Below are 15,734 nucleotides of genomic sequence, written 5' to 3' on the forward strand. Positions count from 1 at the left end.
AAATATAGACTACAAAAACAAATAATAGAGAATAGTCAGATGCTAGTTATAAAATATGAAGAATAGACGAAACTGGGCATCAATTGTTTAATGGCTTAAACAATTAAATAACACGGAATTGAAAGACCCTAATCCAAACCGTCTTGAACTGTTTGACTAAAATGATTGCAGTGTATTTACATATGGATTATAAACAACCTTTTTCTAATAATAATGAATTGGATAGATTCTAAAATCGTGATATGCATGCTTGAAAAAAATGTTGAATCGTAGTATTTGGGAAGTTGGTACAATAAAAGAGTCTCGAATTATGAGATACGTTCAATTTTACCCTTATCCCTGAAAAAAGAGCACTTAAATGTGTTACGTCATCGTTTAAATAATTAAACAATTAACTTGAAAGATTGAAATACCAACATATCATCTGTCGATGACAGTGTAAAGTTGTCACTAAAATAATAAAAAATATTAAGATTACATTCATTGACATCATAGCTAAGTATGTAATTGATAGTATCGCCCTTCAGTTTACGGCTTATATGACATTGTATCAATAATTAAATACATGTAAGCTCTGAAAATTAATTGAAATGACAGGGGTACACGAGACTGTGTACAAGGATTAAATATTTTTCTTATGAGTGTCATGACAACACCTTAATCATGTAATTAATAGAGTTAGAATATTAAGATTACCACTTTAAACTTGTCTTTCCCTGTGTGCACAATTGAACCCAGACCACCATGTGACATTGTGGTACGTAAGCACTAAAGTAAACGAAATCCCGTTTAATATTCCCCCTATTTTTACTGTTATTTCTCAATCAAAGGTAGTTATGCCAATGATGTCAGATTTACATCCGCCTCTCCATTAAGTGGAAACTATAGTTATTTTGTTTTTGTAGATAAAACACTGGATTTTAAGCTACAAAAACTTAATGGTTTGATATACAGCCCGTAACAGAGAAGTGATCGAATTGATGTTTCTTTACCGTCACAATTAGCTACGTTATCGACAAACTTAATTGAGTAGTGACCGAACTATTGGTACTTTAACGTTAAAAAGATTGACAATGCTGACAAATGTTCATGTGTCGATTATCAAGTTTAATACCGATAATATTGAAAATAATTCTAATAATATGAAACAAAATATGTCCATGCACCATTTCGATTGGGCAAAAAGTAGTTATATCTTCAAAGTCAGAACAGAAAAAAAAAGATTTATGGAAGGACGTCTTGAAAGTATTATTTCCTTTACAATTTTACCCAAAATTAAAAGAAATATACTGGTAAACAATTAAAAAGGTGTTTGATAGGAATGAAGTCCTTTATTTTTTCGGACTACAATGTGTACCGTATGTGTGATGGATTTGAATTCAACCAATAACTGTGAAATGTGTTCTCATATGTATACACAAAAGGGAGGACTGGTATTTGTACTTCTGTTAGAATATGTCTTCGTCCGTTTCACATGCCAAACTTTTTTCTAGTACAGTTTAAACGGGAAAATTTTGTTGATAATTTTTTTTAATATGACAAAATAACGAGTAAAACTACTTCTTGCAATGGCACACACAGAGATATTTGTTTTAGTAAAAATCAGTAAAAAAAAAATTCTCCAAAATATACCATGGCCAGGACCTGACAGTTTTTAGCAGTGTAAAAATGAAAATCGTCCGGAAAACTGCGCTTGCTGTCATTTTGAGGGATCATGCAACATTTTACCTATTTCCCATAAACAACATAGGTTCTCAATTACTAAAAAAAGTTCTAAAAGATAATTTCAAATCAGAGTAAACATATTAACTTCCTTATATCCAGTCGAATTTGTCTATAGGTTACACAAATCTTGTTCTTAAAACGTTTGTATCAGGGAAAACATTTTTCTTTCACTTTTAAAACATGTAGGGGAAACGAATTTCCTAACCATTCACATATAATATTCCGTATTTCTGATTTTTTTATGACTACGTGAACTTGTGCAATTTATTTTTGCTGGTCTTTAGAAAGACAATTTACAATTGCAGTGAACGGAGGCACTTATTATAATTCTGTTTGGAAACAAAAATAAATTCACAATATATAAATATACATGTATGAATATACATGTATTATATGTCGTGTACATGATTGGATTTTGTAGATATAACTACCGCACAGAAAAAGTATCATGGATTTCGAGGCTTTCATATTCAAGGTTTTGAATTCTACCCTTGTTTCCATAAATGACAGATGAATCGGGCCAAGTTTAGTAACTTACAGTAAACAGACTACTGTAACATTGACTCACTCGTCGAACTGTTTAAAAGATTTGTGTTTATGACCAACAATTTATATACAACTTCATTTGTAAATTATTGTGAATTTCATAGCGCGTCTTTACAATAATGAAAGTTATAAAAAAAATCTATAATCAGCAGATCTATACTTCTATACAGAAAGTATTCTTGTACAAAAGGGTATTTATTATAAAATGGTCCTAACTATAGAATAGATAGTTTACCACAGAACTCTTAAACGGAAGTTTCGACAATTTTAAACAGAAGAGAGTTGAAAATAAATTTATTTACTGAAATAATTTTAATACCTCGAAGGTGTAAAGAAAAACCAACTATCTCAATCTTTAAAAGTGTTTTCATTGCACTAACCGACGAGTTCATGTTTACAGAAGAACAGTGGATGTGACTCCAATAAATTCATTATCATTGTAGTCATGAATATTTATCGCTTATATTAAATTGATAAAGATTTTATCGGGGTCGCACCAACTGTTCCTAAAGCTACATGTAACATGATCTCGTCTATTCGCACGACGAAGCCATTGTTTATGAAAGAACACACATTCTAGATTATGTATTTTTGATTCCGTCAGTTCGAAAGTATTTGATCATTTCAACTCCTTTGTATTTCATAATATGTGTCATGAACAAAGACATATGTTCGATTAAATAATGATTTCCTCGTAATAAATGATAGAAATTTCGGAGATCCCGTATTTGATCCTTTACCGTTAAAATGAAAATGCCAATGACAGAGGTATATTATAAAACAATGTTTTACTGTGTTAAAAAAAACTTCGACTTAAACAATGAAAACTTACACGTTGGACATGAAATATTTTGTAACAATTATATCGAAAAGTGAAAATCGAGTGCACCTTTTTATGTTAGGGCGTGTTTGAGTTGAATATTTAATCTAGAAATCGTACAAAGCAAGAATATTTAAGACATCATCCCGTTTCAGATTCTATAATTTTTATATATCAAAGCTACAGGTTGACTTTATAACATAACAAAAACCACAGTACTAAAAGCTGAAATACCTGTCTAATAAATCACAAAAACAGAGTAGGTGTGTTCGAATAGCTACTTTTTACTAAAAGTACTTGACGTGATGATGAAAATGCATATCTTCGAAAAAAAAACTATTTTTTAGTGTAATAACTAGGGTTTATAGTCTTCAACCACTAAAAAAATCTAGTCTGCCCTTCCATGAAATAATTAATTAAAATTTTTAAAAATGTTGATCGATTTTCGAAAATTCCACCTGACAACCGATCAGACAATAGTTGTAAGTTGAACCAATGCAGACAAGATCATTGACTGACGCTCATTAGCTAGTAGATACATTTGTCTTTAAAAATACAATTGACATTTAAGGAACGTAATAGTGTTATGGATAAAATTATCGGTTTTCAAGAGCAAAATTGGCAGCGCGTCATCCCTACAATGGCTTCCATTTTTACGATTGTGAAAATAAACTGGCGTTATGGGGAGACAATTTTGACAAAGTAGAATCCTGACTGCCTATAATTTTGAAAAGAACAAAATCATATAAATTATAATATGAGGCAGGCATTACCTGTAAATGGGGACGAAGTCTGTATGAATTATTTTTTTGTAACTTAAATATTTGTTTAAAAAAAAAGAAACGGAAATACCGTAACGTTTCCGATTTTGGTTCTGTTGATAGGGATTTAATTGTGACGTTATTTAAATTATGACGTCATATGCAATGTAAACAAAGAAACGCTATCATCAGGTAACGTTTTTTCATATCAAGGAATTATTAAAAATGAAATTGGTATTGCACGTTCCTTCCTATTTTATACTAGACTGATAAATATATATTCTACTCAAAGTTTCATACAAACGAGACCGGAAAAAGGAAGTGCATTGTACATTTCTGCGCAGGTCCGGGATTTCAAAATACGACAAAAAAAAATTGAACGATTTTGAGTTCATTAGTACAATGAAAAATTCGGGAAATTTTCCCGTATTTTTTTTTTTATTGAATTTTCTACTGTTATTGGGGACTCCGTCCCCGTATTAAGCACACATCAGATAAAAGTGAACAAACAATTAACCAATGCCATTTTAAAAAGTAAAATCGCAACAATACTGAACTCCGAGGAAAATTCCACACGGAAAGTCCCTAATCAAATGGCAAAATCAAAAGCACAAACACATGCATCAACCAAATGGATAACAACTGTCGTAATCCTGACTTGGTACAGGCATTTCCTTATGTAAAACATTGTAGATAGAACCTGGTTTTAAAGTATAGAACGAGGAAGACGAAATTAGAAAATGAAATGTTAAGCAAAAACGGAGTCAAAACTGTAAAACCACAACATTGCACAAAGTATTATTCTAATTATTAAGGACAAAAAATAAAGTTACAATGAGGTGTGGTTTTTACATCAACAAATTGAGGTCTAAACTTCGCAAATTTAATAATCAGGAGATAAATTTGCCAAAAAATCACATCGCATGACTTGAACTTTGCCAAATATTAGTATACCCCCCCCCCCCCCCCAAAAAAAAAAAACCCAACACAATAAAAACATTCTACGAACAGATTATGCCAAGGTTCTAAAAAAACTACTTAACAGTAAATAAGGTAAAGGCAAATATTCCCAAAACGAAGGCCTTGAATATTGACCTTATAACGTACAATGCGGCACCAATTTGGTTTCTTACATAGCAATTTTTCAATAACATAAACGCAAAATAAAAACAAATCTCTTCATTATAGCACTATATAGACTCCCGATAAGGTCAGCACATTTATAAGATATTGTCTGAAAGCTTTAGACGATGGTTGTCGTTTTTGTAACCAAAAACTAAAGGAAAACTTAGACAACACCTACGGATAGAACATGTTCTGTAAACACATATTTCACTGTTTATATTAAATACCTAGACACAATATATAGAAAAAGATGTGGTATGAATGCCAATGAAACAACTCTCTATCCAATTCACAATTTGTAAAAGTAAATCATTATAAGTCAAAAAAACTTTCAAGGTCAGTGGTTTTGGCCAAAGCTGGACAAAACCAGTTATCCAAATAATGCATGACAAAGGGGTAATGCATGTAATATTGTAATTCTTTGTAATGCGATATGCAAAAAAGCGGTTATTTTGTATTAACTGTTATTTCACAACTTTTTCTAGCTAAAATTGTAGAATTTTGGAAGGGTAAAAAAGAAATACTGTGTGCCAATTTGAACCTACTCCAATGTCACATAACGTCCATAGTCGTTTTTTTTCGTTTTTTCCTTTCAAATATTCGGTTTTGAGCTTTCCTGATGAACGGAAATCCGGAAAAGCGCATTGGACGTATACAATTTATAAAAACCTTTTTTTCTCATTTTAACTTTCTGAGTAAACTCTAACTGAAACAAATTGTACTGTATTCGTAGAGAACTGTTTATATTTACTTCAGCTTGGTCAATTTGATTGTTGAACGTTTACAATCGTTCTGTCAAGTGGGCTAAAATTGTGTTAAGATACGAGAAACGACATCTGAATTAAATTTGAAGCACTTAGATTGCCAAACTTATTCAATATAAAACGTAGGGAAGACATTTTGACAAGAATTTCTATGTAAATTGTTAACTAATGATCGCAAAATTACAATAATGCTCAAGAATCAAAAGCTAATTTAGTCTCTCTGATAAAAGTAGGCGTAAATGTTTTATCTCAAACTAACGGAGACGTATTACCACAACATAGGACAACTGATCAATATTTTTCTCTTGTGAGACATGCTGTTTTATTTTTTTAATTTTTATTTACTGTTAGCTAAACATTTCAATACATTGGCAGTGTCAATAATCAACCTGACGATCTATTGACATTTCTAAGTATTAGGCCGGTGACCGAAGTCGGTATAATGAAATTGTAATCGTCAAAAATTGTATACGGCTGTATCATATATCATGTAATTAGAAAATATGTGTACTTTGAGATTATTTTGGTCGTCAAAAGAAAATATGGTGCAGTTTTTTTTAGAAATCAAGTTCTAAGAATAACAAAATTGAATATTTATTTCTAATTTAAATACACTTTTTATAGTAGAATGATTGAAAACTTGAATTCATTCTCTTTCTTTTTAAGAAGTGGAAACCTATCATTAAATGATATTGTTGAGTACACGTATGCGAATTTACAAAAAGGGGGGTAGTTTTCAGTTTAAAACGATGTATTCTGTTCTAGTTATAAGATCAACGACCGTCAAAACTTTACCAAATTTATAGAAAATTATGAACAAATCTGTATTTGTTAATATAACTATCTACTATGCCTCAATGAAAGGGGAAACTTAAGTTTTGGCCATATACGTTGAATTCGGTACATGCAAAACTGTCAACAAAATTTATTTCAAACCAAACTTAAAATTGAGTTTCTACAATGTGATGACGATTTCTATGAAATGGAATGTATTTATAGGAATATAAATCATTGTAAAATAGACTAACAACTTTAAAAGGACATGTTTATTGACAGAACCGCCTTTTATTCGTTTAGAAATGGAGAAAGTTTAGGATATTCAATCCCAAACTTAGTGACGCAAGATAATTTTTTTTTTATCAAGGACAGTTTAACATATCACTAAATATACGTATTACTACATTTAATCAGTACTGTAGTTCAGACCTGAACTAACTTTTGTAATGTGGGAAGGTTATTACGATGTTCTGACCCTTAGCTGGAATACATATGTTCCTACATGGAATGTTTAGCAAATCTCGAGTCAGTATTGGACCCAAGTGTTTAAAGAACAGTACATAATTCGCAAGCCACAAATCCTATAATAATATTGCGAATAATAATGCTAAGCTTTGGACATTAAACCTGTTGTGCCTTGGAGTAGAGTGGTGGTAAAATGTTTGTGTACCACATCATGTTTATATAGCACCATTGGACATTAAATTGAAAATATTTTGTCATTGCAAAATACACTTTGGTCGTATCAGTCTATAAATGGGTGAATATAAAACAACTGTTACATCAGTGCACCTAGAAGACAAATGTCAAACGAACCCTGTCCGGAAAGAAATGGTTTTTCCTGCTGATTGCAACTCTACATATCTCTAAACAAAGGTAAAAGAGCCATATCTGATTGACAGTATACTGTTGCCATGATCACATGACTGTTGTCTGTGGAAATTTTCCATTTTCATGATCATTCTGCCCTACAGTCAGGTCTGTATAATTGATTTGATATCTAAACTAAGGTTATCATTTATATCGCACTGCTGATGTTAAAAAAAACTTGCTTCTGTAAATGTCCTTGTAATTCATGAATAAAGTTTGAATTCAAGTAAAACCTTTACTTGAATATGCTGTTTTAGAGAGTGTTATTCCTTGTCTTGGTTGCAGTTTTATTTTATTACAATAGATTCAAGCACATGAAAGAGAGTCGAAAGATACCGGAGGGGCATTCAAACTCATAAGTCGAATAATAAACTAACAACGCCATGGCCAAAGAAAAAAGAAAAACACTCAAAAACAATAGTACACAAAACACAACCTTTGATATCCGTGACTTCGTTTCTTGACTTTAGCCTGCTGCTATTTTACCTGTTTGTTTCTAAAAAAAAAAAGCATTAGTTTACCGATGTTCATGTTTTTAAAACAAAATCTAAGGGAATTTTAAATATTTCAAAAAAGTTCAGTTCGGTTGTGTCAACAATATGTAACATGTGCGAAAAGATGTTGCTAGTGGGTTGGGTAACGAAAGAGCTTAAAAGATACATTCTTCGTGATATGGTGATTTTAAAAATTCTTTTGTGTCTACCTCAATCGCCAGTTCTTTCTCATAATTCAATACATGTCACCAAATATAAATTTCCACTTTCTACACTCAGGTGTCACAACTGGAACAAAATCTGCTAAACCTTCCATCCGGGGCACACGAAATAATCCCTGCCGGTTTTCAGTTCGTATTGATCTTAAGTTTTCTATGTAGTGTTTTGTAGAATTATGTTTGTCATTACGTCGTTCTTTTACTTTTGCCATGACGTTTTGATATTGTTGCCGACTAATAAGTTTGAATATTCATTTGAAAACTGGGCCTGTACACCCCTGTTCATTTAGTCTGTACTGACTCATCATGCACGAGCATAAAGTATCAATTGAAATATGTGCACATTATACGATGACGCAGAGGATATAGTACTATTGAGATATGGGGAAATTAACTATTGGAAAATTAAAATCGTCCTTTACAAAAGATTATTGTTTGTAGTTAATCTGTGTTAATATCAAAGTAAATGTCAAGATATGAAGCAAACATTCTAATTTCTGCAAATCAACTAACATGTTGGTAAGAGACGGGAAATCGTCAGTATATATTTGAATTTAAAATCAAGAACTAAGCAAAACAAAGGTTTTCTTTAAGTCTGTGAAAAGGTTCTGCATTTCTAATAACAGTGCAAACTGTAAACACTGTTATATTATTTAGACTTATGCATCATTCGTATCCACTTTTAAAATAATCAATTTCCAAGTAAATATAATGATTGATCGAACTAAAGTCACAATCATTCGCGCACTTTCGGGTAAAGTTCATCATTATACCTATTAACCGTGTCAAAATACAACAGTTTACTGTACGAGGTAAACAATATTTCCACTTCTGCATTGAGGAAAATAACAATATTTAAGTGATTAAACTTATTGTTTGCTTCTTTGAAATGTTAAAGCCAAGATTCAACGGACTTTCTAGTTTGTCATCTTGTTGAGATTTTGTCGGATCACTATTTCTTAAATAAACAACTGAAACACTTATTTTTCCTCTAACATAAATAAAACTATATCAACAAAACCTCAAAATAGATAAAAGGACACCCAAATGATTCAACAAAACAATAAAACATCAACAAAATCTAGAAATATCAAGTCCAAAATATTTGATGAAAACTTTGCATTCAGCCCAATCATGGACAGGACACAACTATCCGGAATTGTTTTAAGATAACGTTTGAACAGAATAGATTTTTGAAAGTTTAAAAAATATCGTTTTTTACAATCTTACCTCATAAAAATTTGTGTATATGAATAGAACAAATGCAGTTTTATAACTTTATAGTCTTAACGATATAATCCATTCGTCAACGCTTTATTGTATGATGTTGTAATCAGGTGAAACACAAATTGTAACCGTTTACAGAAATGTTTACCTTCATAATGTATCATCAAAGGGCTTTTAGAATTATCTTTTTTGCCTGATGCATAAAACATTATGTGTGATGTTTGATTAAAACAGAAAGACAGATATTTGATGGCAGGGTTTGAATAAAAAGCCAAACTGCATGCCACTAGTGATTTGCCTTTGAAGTCAAATTTGCTGGCTAAAAACTAAAATAAAAAAAAAACTGCACCATACGACTTTTTGACGACCAATCTTAAATTCAAGTTAAATCATTTTTCTAGGAATGTGCTAATTAATAGCCGTATACCCTGATGTGAAATTAAACTCTTTTAATAATCGACTTTTTCCTATTCCGTCTCCGCATTATATTGACCGTTCTCTCATCTAAGAGTCCTCAGAGTGTTTGTTTATCGTCTGGATTTGCCACGAGTTAAATTCCTAATATTTGTGTTTTTAATTTGAGTTCTTTATTGATATGAAAATATTGACAACAATATAATTACACATATAACAAGAAATGGAACAAACAAGGAACACATGTTTCGTACACATTCACATAATTTTTTTATACATAATAAAACGTCTGTACCAAGTCCGGAATATGACAGTTGTTGTCCATTCGTTTGATGTGTTTGAGCTTTTGATTTTGCTATTCGATTAGGGACTTTCCGTTTAGACTTTTCCTCGGAGTTCAGTATTTTTCTGATTTTACTTTTTTGAATGACACTGTATGACAACCAGATCAACAAATGAAAGGAATATATGTTATACGAATGAGGATCCGAGGCAAAGATTTTATTTATTGGGTTCTTGATTGGAGTGTTCGTATTTATGTATTCTTAAACATTTATGCCATTGTTCTCAGTGTACTAATAAGGCTCCTGAATCTCGAAATTTCTGGCCATAAGAGGGCGCTGTATATATTCGAGCTACAATTGTACTGACAACGCTTACTAACAAGAATGGTGCATTTCCCCGAATTTCATTATACTATTTTTAGAAAAAAAGCAGGTACCTGTCAGCCTGGTTTCAAACTTCTGTGTAAATGTATAATGGCTACCTCTCCCATATTGTAGTATTTCACTTCCAATGTCTATTAAAATGACAAAGTTATAACAGCTATTTATATGCATCTGTACGATCACTCCAATGGTGTTTTTTTTTAATTAGGCAAACTGTGTTGTACTTTAGAAAAGTATCTTAAATCAGATCAAATTATGGTAAATAATGCAATTTAATTTGGAAATTATAGTCAAAAGAATCATAACCTTGATGAATATTCTATTTAAATATTTATAAAGAAAATAAGGAAAAATATTGTACGTCCTAGGGCGAACACTTTGGGAAGATATCTTGTTATTTTGATAAACCAAAAGAAAACTCGTGTCTGACTTTGTTTGGTTTAACCAAAGCTAAACATTTACAAAACAATAGGTCATTCACAAGAACATTTACAGAAATGTTTATTATTATAATACATATTGTAAGTTATAGCTCGAAACATTTATACTTAGATTAATGAAGCAAGTTAGAAACATTGACCCCATTACAATTTAATAATGACAATTATATCAATCCTTTCGCGTGTTTCGCTAATATACATTCAAATATTTTGCTTTGAGCGTTTCTGTTGAAGATAATACATCTAATGTATAAAAAGTACCATATAATGACCCGTATCTTATTCACTTGTTTCCTTTCAGTTGCTCATTTCCTAATTACATCATTTGCAAACAATAGAATACATGAACTGATAGGTTTCATAACGAGTGAGAATTGGATATTGCTTGATATCAACTAGAGTCATTCAATTTCAATATAATTAATATTATTGAATTGAAATACGCGTTGTTTTGCCAATCATCCACCTACACGTAATTTAAAGCCATATGCGGTTATTAACTTTTAATGAAGTGCTTTTACCCTTTTAGGAAAAAATACATTTTTACCTTGTCAATTTATTATTCATGTAACTTTCTTGAATTATTAAACCTTTTTAATATCAATTTTATATTCGTTTGTTATAGCGATGTACATACGTCCTGCAACTAAAGTTCGTATTCATTAAATTAAATCACTAATAAATGATATCGATGTATTACATTTGAAATGCTTTTTACAAATGAAAATAAAACTCAATGAATTTGCTTCATCCGAGGCGCTTTTTAATTTATCTTGAACAGAAACGCTCAAAGCAAAATATTTGAATATATATTAGCGAAATACGCGAAAGTATTGAAAACAGATGTAATTGTCATTATTAAATTGAAATGGACGTGTAAAATGCGGACAGAGAAGTTATCCCAAGTTTAGAAAAGAAATTCTGTATTTTCTTCACAGTAAGTTTCTTTTAAATTAGAAACATTTAAAAAAAAAATGTGTTATTCACTGCCTGTTTCTGTATTGGCTCGGTTATATATTCGAGGTTAGCTGTATTGGAACCGAGACTCGAAAAAATAGCCAGTAACATTATAATATACAGTTAACTCTCGTTGTCTCGAACTCGGTTGACTCGAAATTTCGGATGAGTCGAAGTTTTCACGTGGTCCCGAACTTTATTCTATACAAAAGTATGTAATTCGACTCCTGATGTATAACCTATTGTATATTACCGTAATTATCCGGAATGTATTTGTATACTTTAACCATTAGATGATAACTTGAAAATCTTATAATCGATTAAAAGTTTTGAAATTCTTAAATCTTTCCCAGGTATTTAAAACATTAAAATGCTTTTAAGAATCTCTTACTAAAATATGAGCAGTAAATTTGTAAAATTTTTAATATTGATTTCGTCCAATCTTGACTTTATTTTACAGAATGTCAGGTCCACGTGTGTATCCTGAAGTTCTAGACTGTAAAGATCGCCAAACTCATGAACATATACAAAAAGAAAACAATTATATCAATTATGTTGGTGGTATTTGAATATTTATATAAAAGTTTACATGCAACGTACATCCTAAAACAAAACCAAATTATCTGATACAATTTAATTTGGTTAGCGATGTCCTTCGATGTAAATGTTTACAAAAACATGTTAAAATAGCAAATTGTTTTGACAATTAACGCTGAATAACATTTTGATTTTATTAGAGTATGTAAATTTGCTGAGAGTATTTTTGAGTTTAAGATAATAAACTCTTAATGTTAATGTAATAGACTGAGTATAATTTGGCAATTTTTTTTTTTATAATTTTGACCTTTTGATTCATCAAATACAAGGGACATTGGCCCAACCTCCTAGGTCTAGGTTGTGAATGTAATCCTCTATTACAATGACAAATAATGTTATTTCAGTCTTGTATAAAGCAAATAAAATTCTAAACATCAATGACTAGAAAAGACATAATAGACACATTAGTTTTGTTTTAAATATTACTAGTCGATGACGCATTGTACGACAGGCTATTGACCTTCGCGACTTTTGCGTTGATTCTTGATTATTTTTGTATAGAATAATGTAGCTTTTTATCCTTTCCTACTTTGATGCCCGCTATTTTCTGTTGCTTTATACTTTATTTTTAACAATAGTCTACAAATATTTTAATGGATCACATCAACTGATAAATAATTACGTATGTATACACAATACAGTACAGTAATTGGATTGATACAGATGCAGTGTTCAAGATTTTTTCTTAAATTGCTTTAAAGTCATATGATCCATCAAAGAGATGAATATAACTGAATTAGTGCTTTTTTACTTGAAAAATGCGTGTTCATAAACATTCTACTAATAACAAATCCTTTATTGTATTCAAATATTCAGGAAATGTACGCTTTTGATATATTGTTCCCATACTCTAATTAACAGACAGCTTATCCGTTTGCCTAAATACGACAACTGCAGAAGAGAAAAGTACGCCAAAGAAAACCAACAACAAATTACAAGTTATCTGTAAGGGAGAGTGTGTCAACCGATTCTGTTAGGAAAATGTTTCATTTGATTTCCTAATATTTTTGCCTGGAGAATCACTTAAGGAGACAATTATTGTCCAGGTGTTGTCAGTTTATTTTCGATTTATAAGTTTGACTGTCCCTTTGGTATCTTTCGTCCCTCTTTTATTGTCGAAATACTCATCTGGTGCAGAAAAATTGGCACCGTTAATGTTATTTAACAACAGTTATTACAAGGTTCAACTGAGGTCATTTGAAACGAGTGACTGGTGAAAAATAATGTTTATTCAATTCTTAAACCAATGCATGTATACATCATAAATTTTGACTTCTGTGCACGATTTCATAATTTTTTACGCAAAAGTATTGTATAATCGTCAATTGTTTTGGTCTCTGTCTGTTATGATTTAACAAATATGGCAGCTAACTAATTGCCGTGTTTTGAAGCCGTGATTTACCGATTGTCACCATGGCAAAAAAAAAAAAAAAAAAAAAAAAAAATAAGCTCCCTTATCAAATTTCGGCGCCGAATAACTCAATGTCAATAAGGGGCCAAAGTTTTCTGGCAATAATTAATCAATGAATGAAATATTTTGGGTCGATTTCACGTTATGAATTCGTACAAAATGTAAACAAAATAAGGACGCGCACAGAGGGTTTTGAGTTTGTTGTTTCCATCATGTTATATTATATTATAGACAATTGACTATGACATATTTGCTATCAACACCCGTAACACGAAATAATAAATAATAAGAAACGACAATTATGTACCGGCGAGATCCCTTACGGATGCACATGTAGAGAGGTTAGACTATGTTTTTAAGATCCCAATCTCCATCATCTAGCCTTTGTAAAACCGTTTGAATATTTAAACAAAAAATAAAATTTTGCCTCACTGATAATCAAAGGTCAACGATAGAAATTTGATACATATGACGTGGCTATGTACTTAAACATTCCGCCTTTCTGTTATTGTGTTATGTTACATTTTTTATTCTTGTCTTTAATGTGTAATGTGCTATGGTGTATGGTGTAAGATGAATATATTTATACAATGTATATATATATATGTACATCTTGTGATCAATTTTATTTGGCAATCGCCAGTGGCAGTCAGCAGGGTTAAAGAACATCAGTTGTTCGACCTGTTAGTCAAATGCGTTTTGTTTAAATATACTTTTTCACTTTTTTGGTCTTTTGGAAAATGTTGTTTGTGCTGTTTTTAGACCCTTCTACAACGAAATTTGTTTTACATGCACACGTATAAAAATTGCGGTTTTTATCCAACGCAATCATAGGTTTGAACGTAGTTTTCAATTTAGACTCGTATGGAAGTGTTTAACGACCTTGACTGGCTATACAGCCCTCGCACGGTCGGATCGGTGCCCGAAGGAGATTGACGAGCATTCAAATAATTTGTGCCATCGGTCAGGAACGAGTGGTGGTCGCCATTTTGGAGGTCGCCATCTTGGTTTTGTGAGCTGTTTTGGTTTGGTTTGTTTACTAATTTGATGTTTTATTTTTCACAACGGCTGCTTTCAGGGCCAGTTTGGTCAGCTTGGCAGCCCGCTAACCTCGATGAAGTAGTACTGGTAGATGAGTCTCGGACGTAGTATTATAGATGACAGGATGCGTTATCAGGACCAAAGCCGCGAGGCAATGAAATGAAGGTCAATCACCCAACACCTAGGATACAGCCCTCTGACGTTAATCGGCATAACACTCTCCCATGATACAATAGGTTTTGGAGTGCATGTTAACGCGGGTACGCCTACTACTACGTCTACTCTACGGCTTGGATTGGTTTCTGTCATCTAACGTAGTAAGCGGGTAAAGGAGAGCTGGCCCAGCACGTCCGTTCAGCTGTAATGACTGAGACGTGGTATGATAAAAGAGGAAGGGTGTAATAGTGAATGAGGAATTGCCGGATTGTGTAACGTGTATATAAAGTGTGGTTATCAAAGTTTGTAACTATGCAAAATATTAATAAGAACTGATTTTAATGTTAATATACATTAATTTACATTATTGTGATCAAAATTCGTATTTTTAAATAATTAATCAATTGTGTAGTCGCACGCTTTCTTTGAAATTAAATTGCATTTTGGGTAATTTCTGATGTTGTAGATAGAATTTGTAAGGTGTATGGTGCAAAGATGTCACGTGTATGGTCTAATGGTACAGTATTTATGGTGTAATGGTGTCTTGTGAAAGGTGTAAATTTGTATGGTGTTAGTGGGAAGTTAACTCCATCCTAGGACTGTAATATGCTTTGTCTATATGCCTTTTTGTGCTTATTTTTTTTTTTACATATTTACAAAAAAAAGGATGTGGTATATTTTCAAATGAGACAACTATCAACAAGAGACCAAATTACACAGCAA

Source organism: Mytilus edulis, chromosome 9, assembly GCF_963676685.1.
Source record: "Mytilus edulis chromosome 9, xbMytEdul2.2, whole genome shotgun sequence".
Lineage (NCBI taxonomy): Eukaryota > Metazoa > Mollusca > Bivalvia > Mytilida > Mytilidae > Mytilus > Mytilus edulis.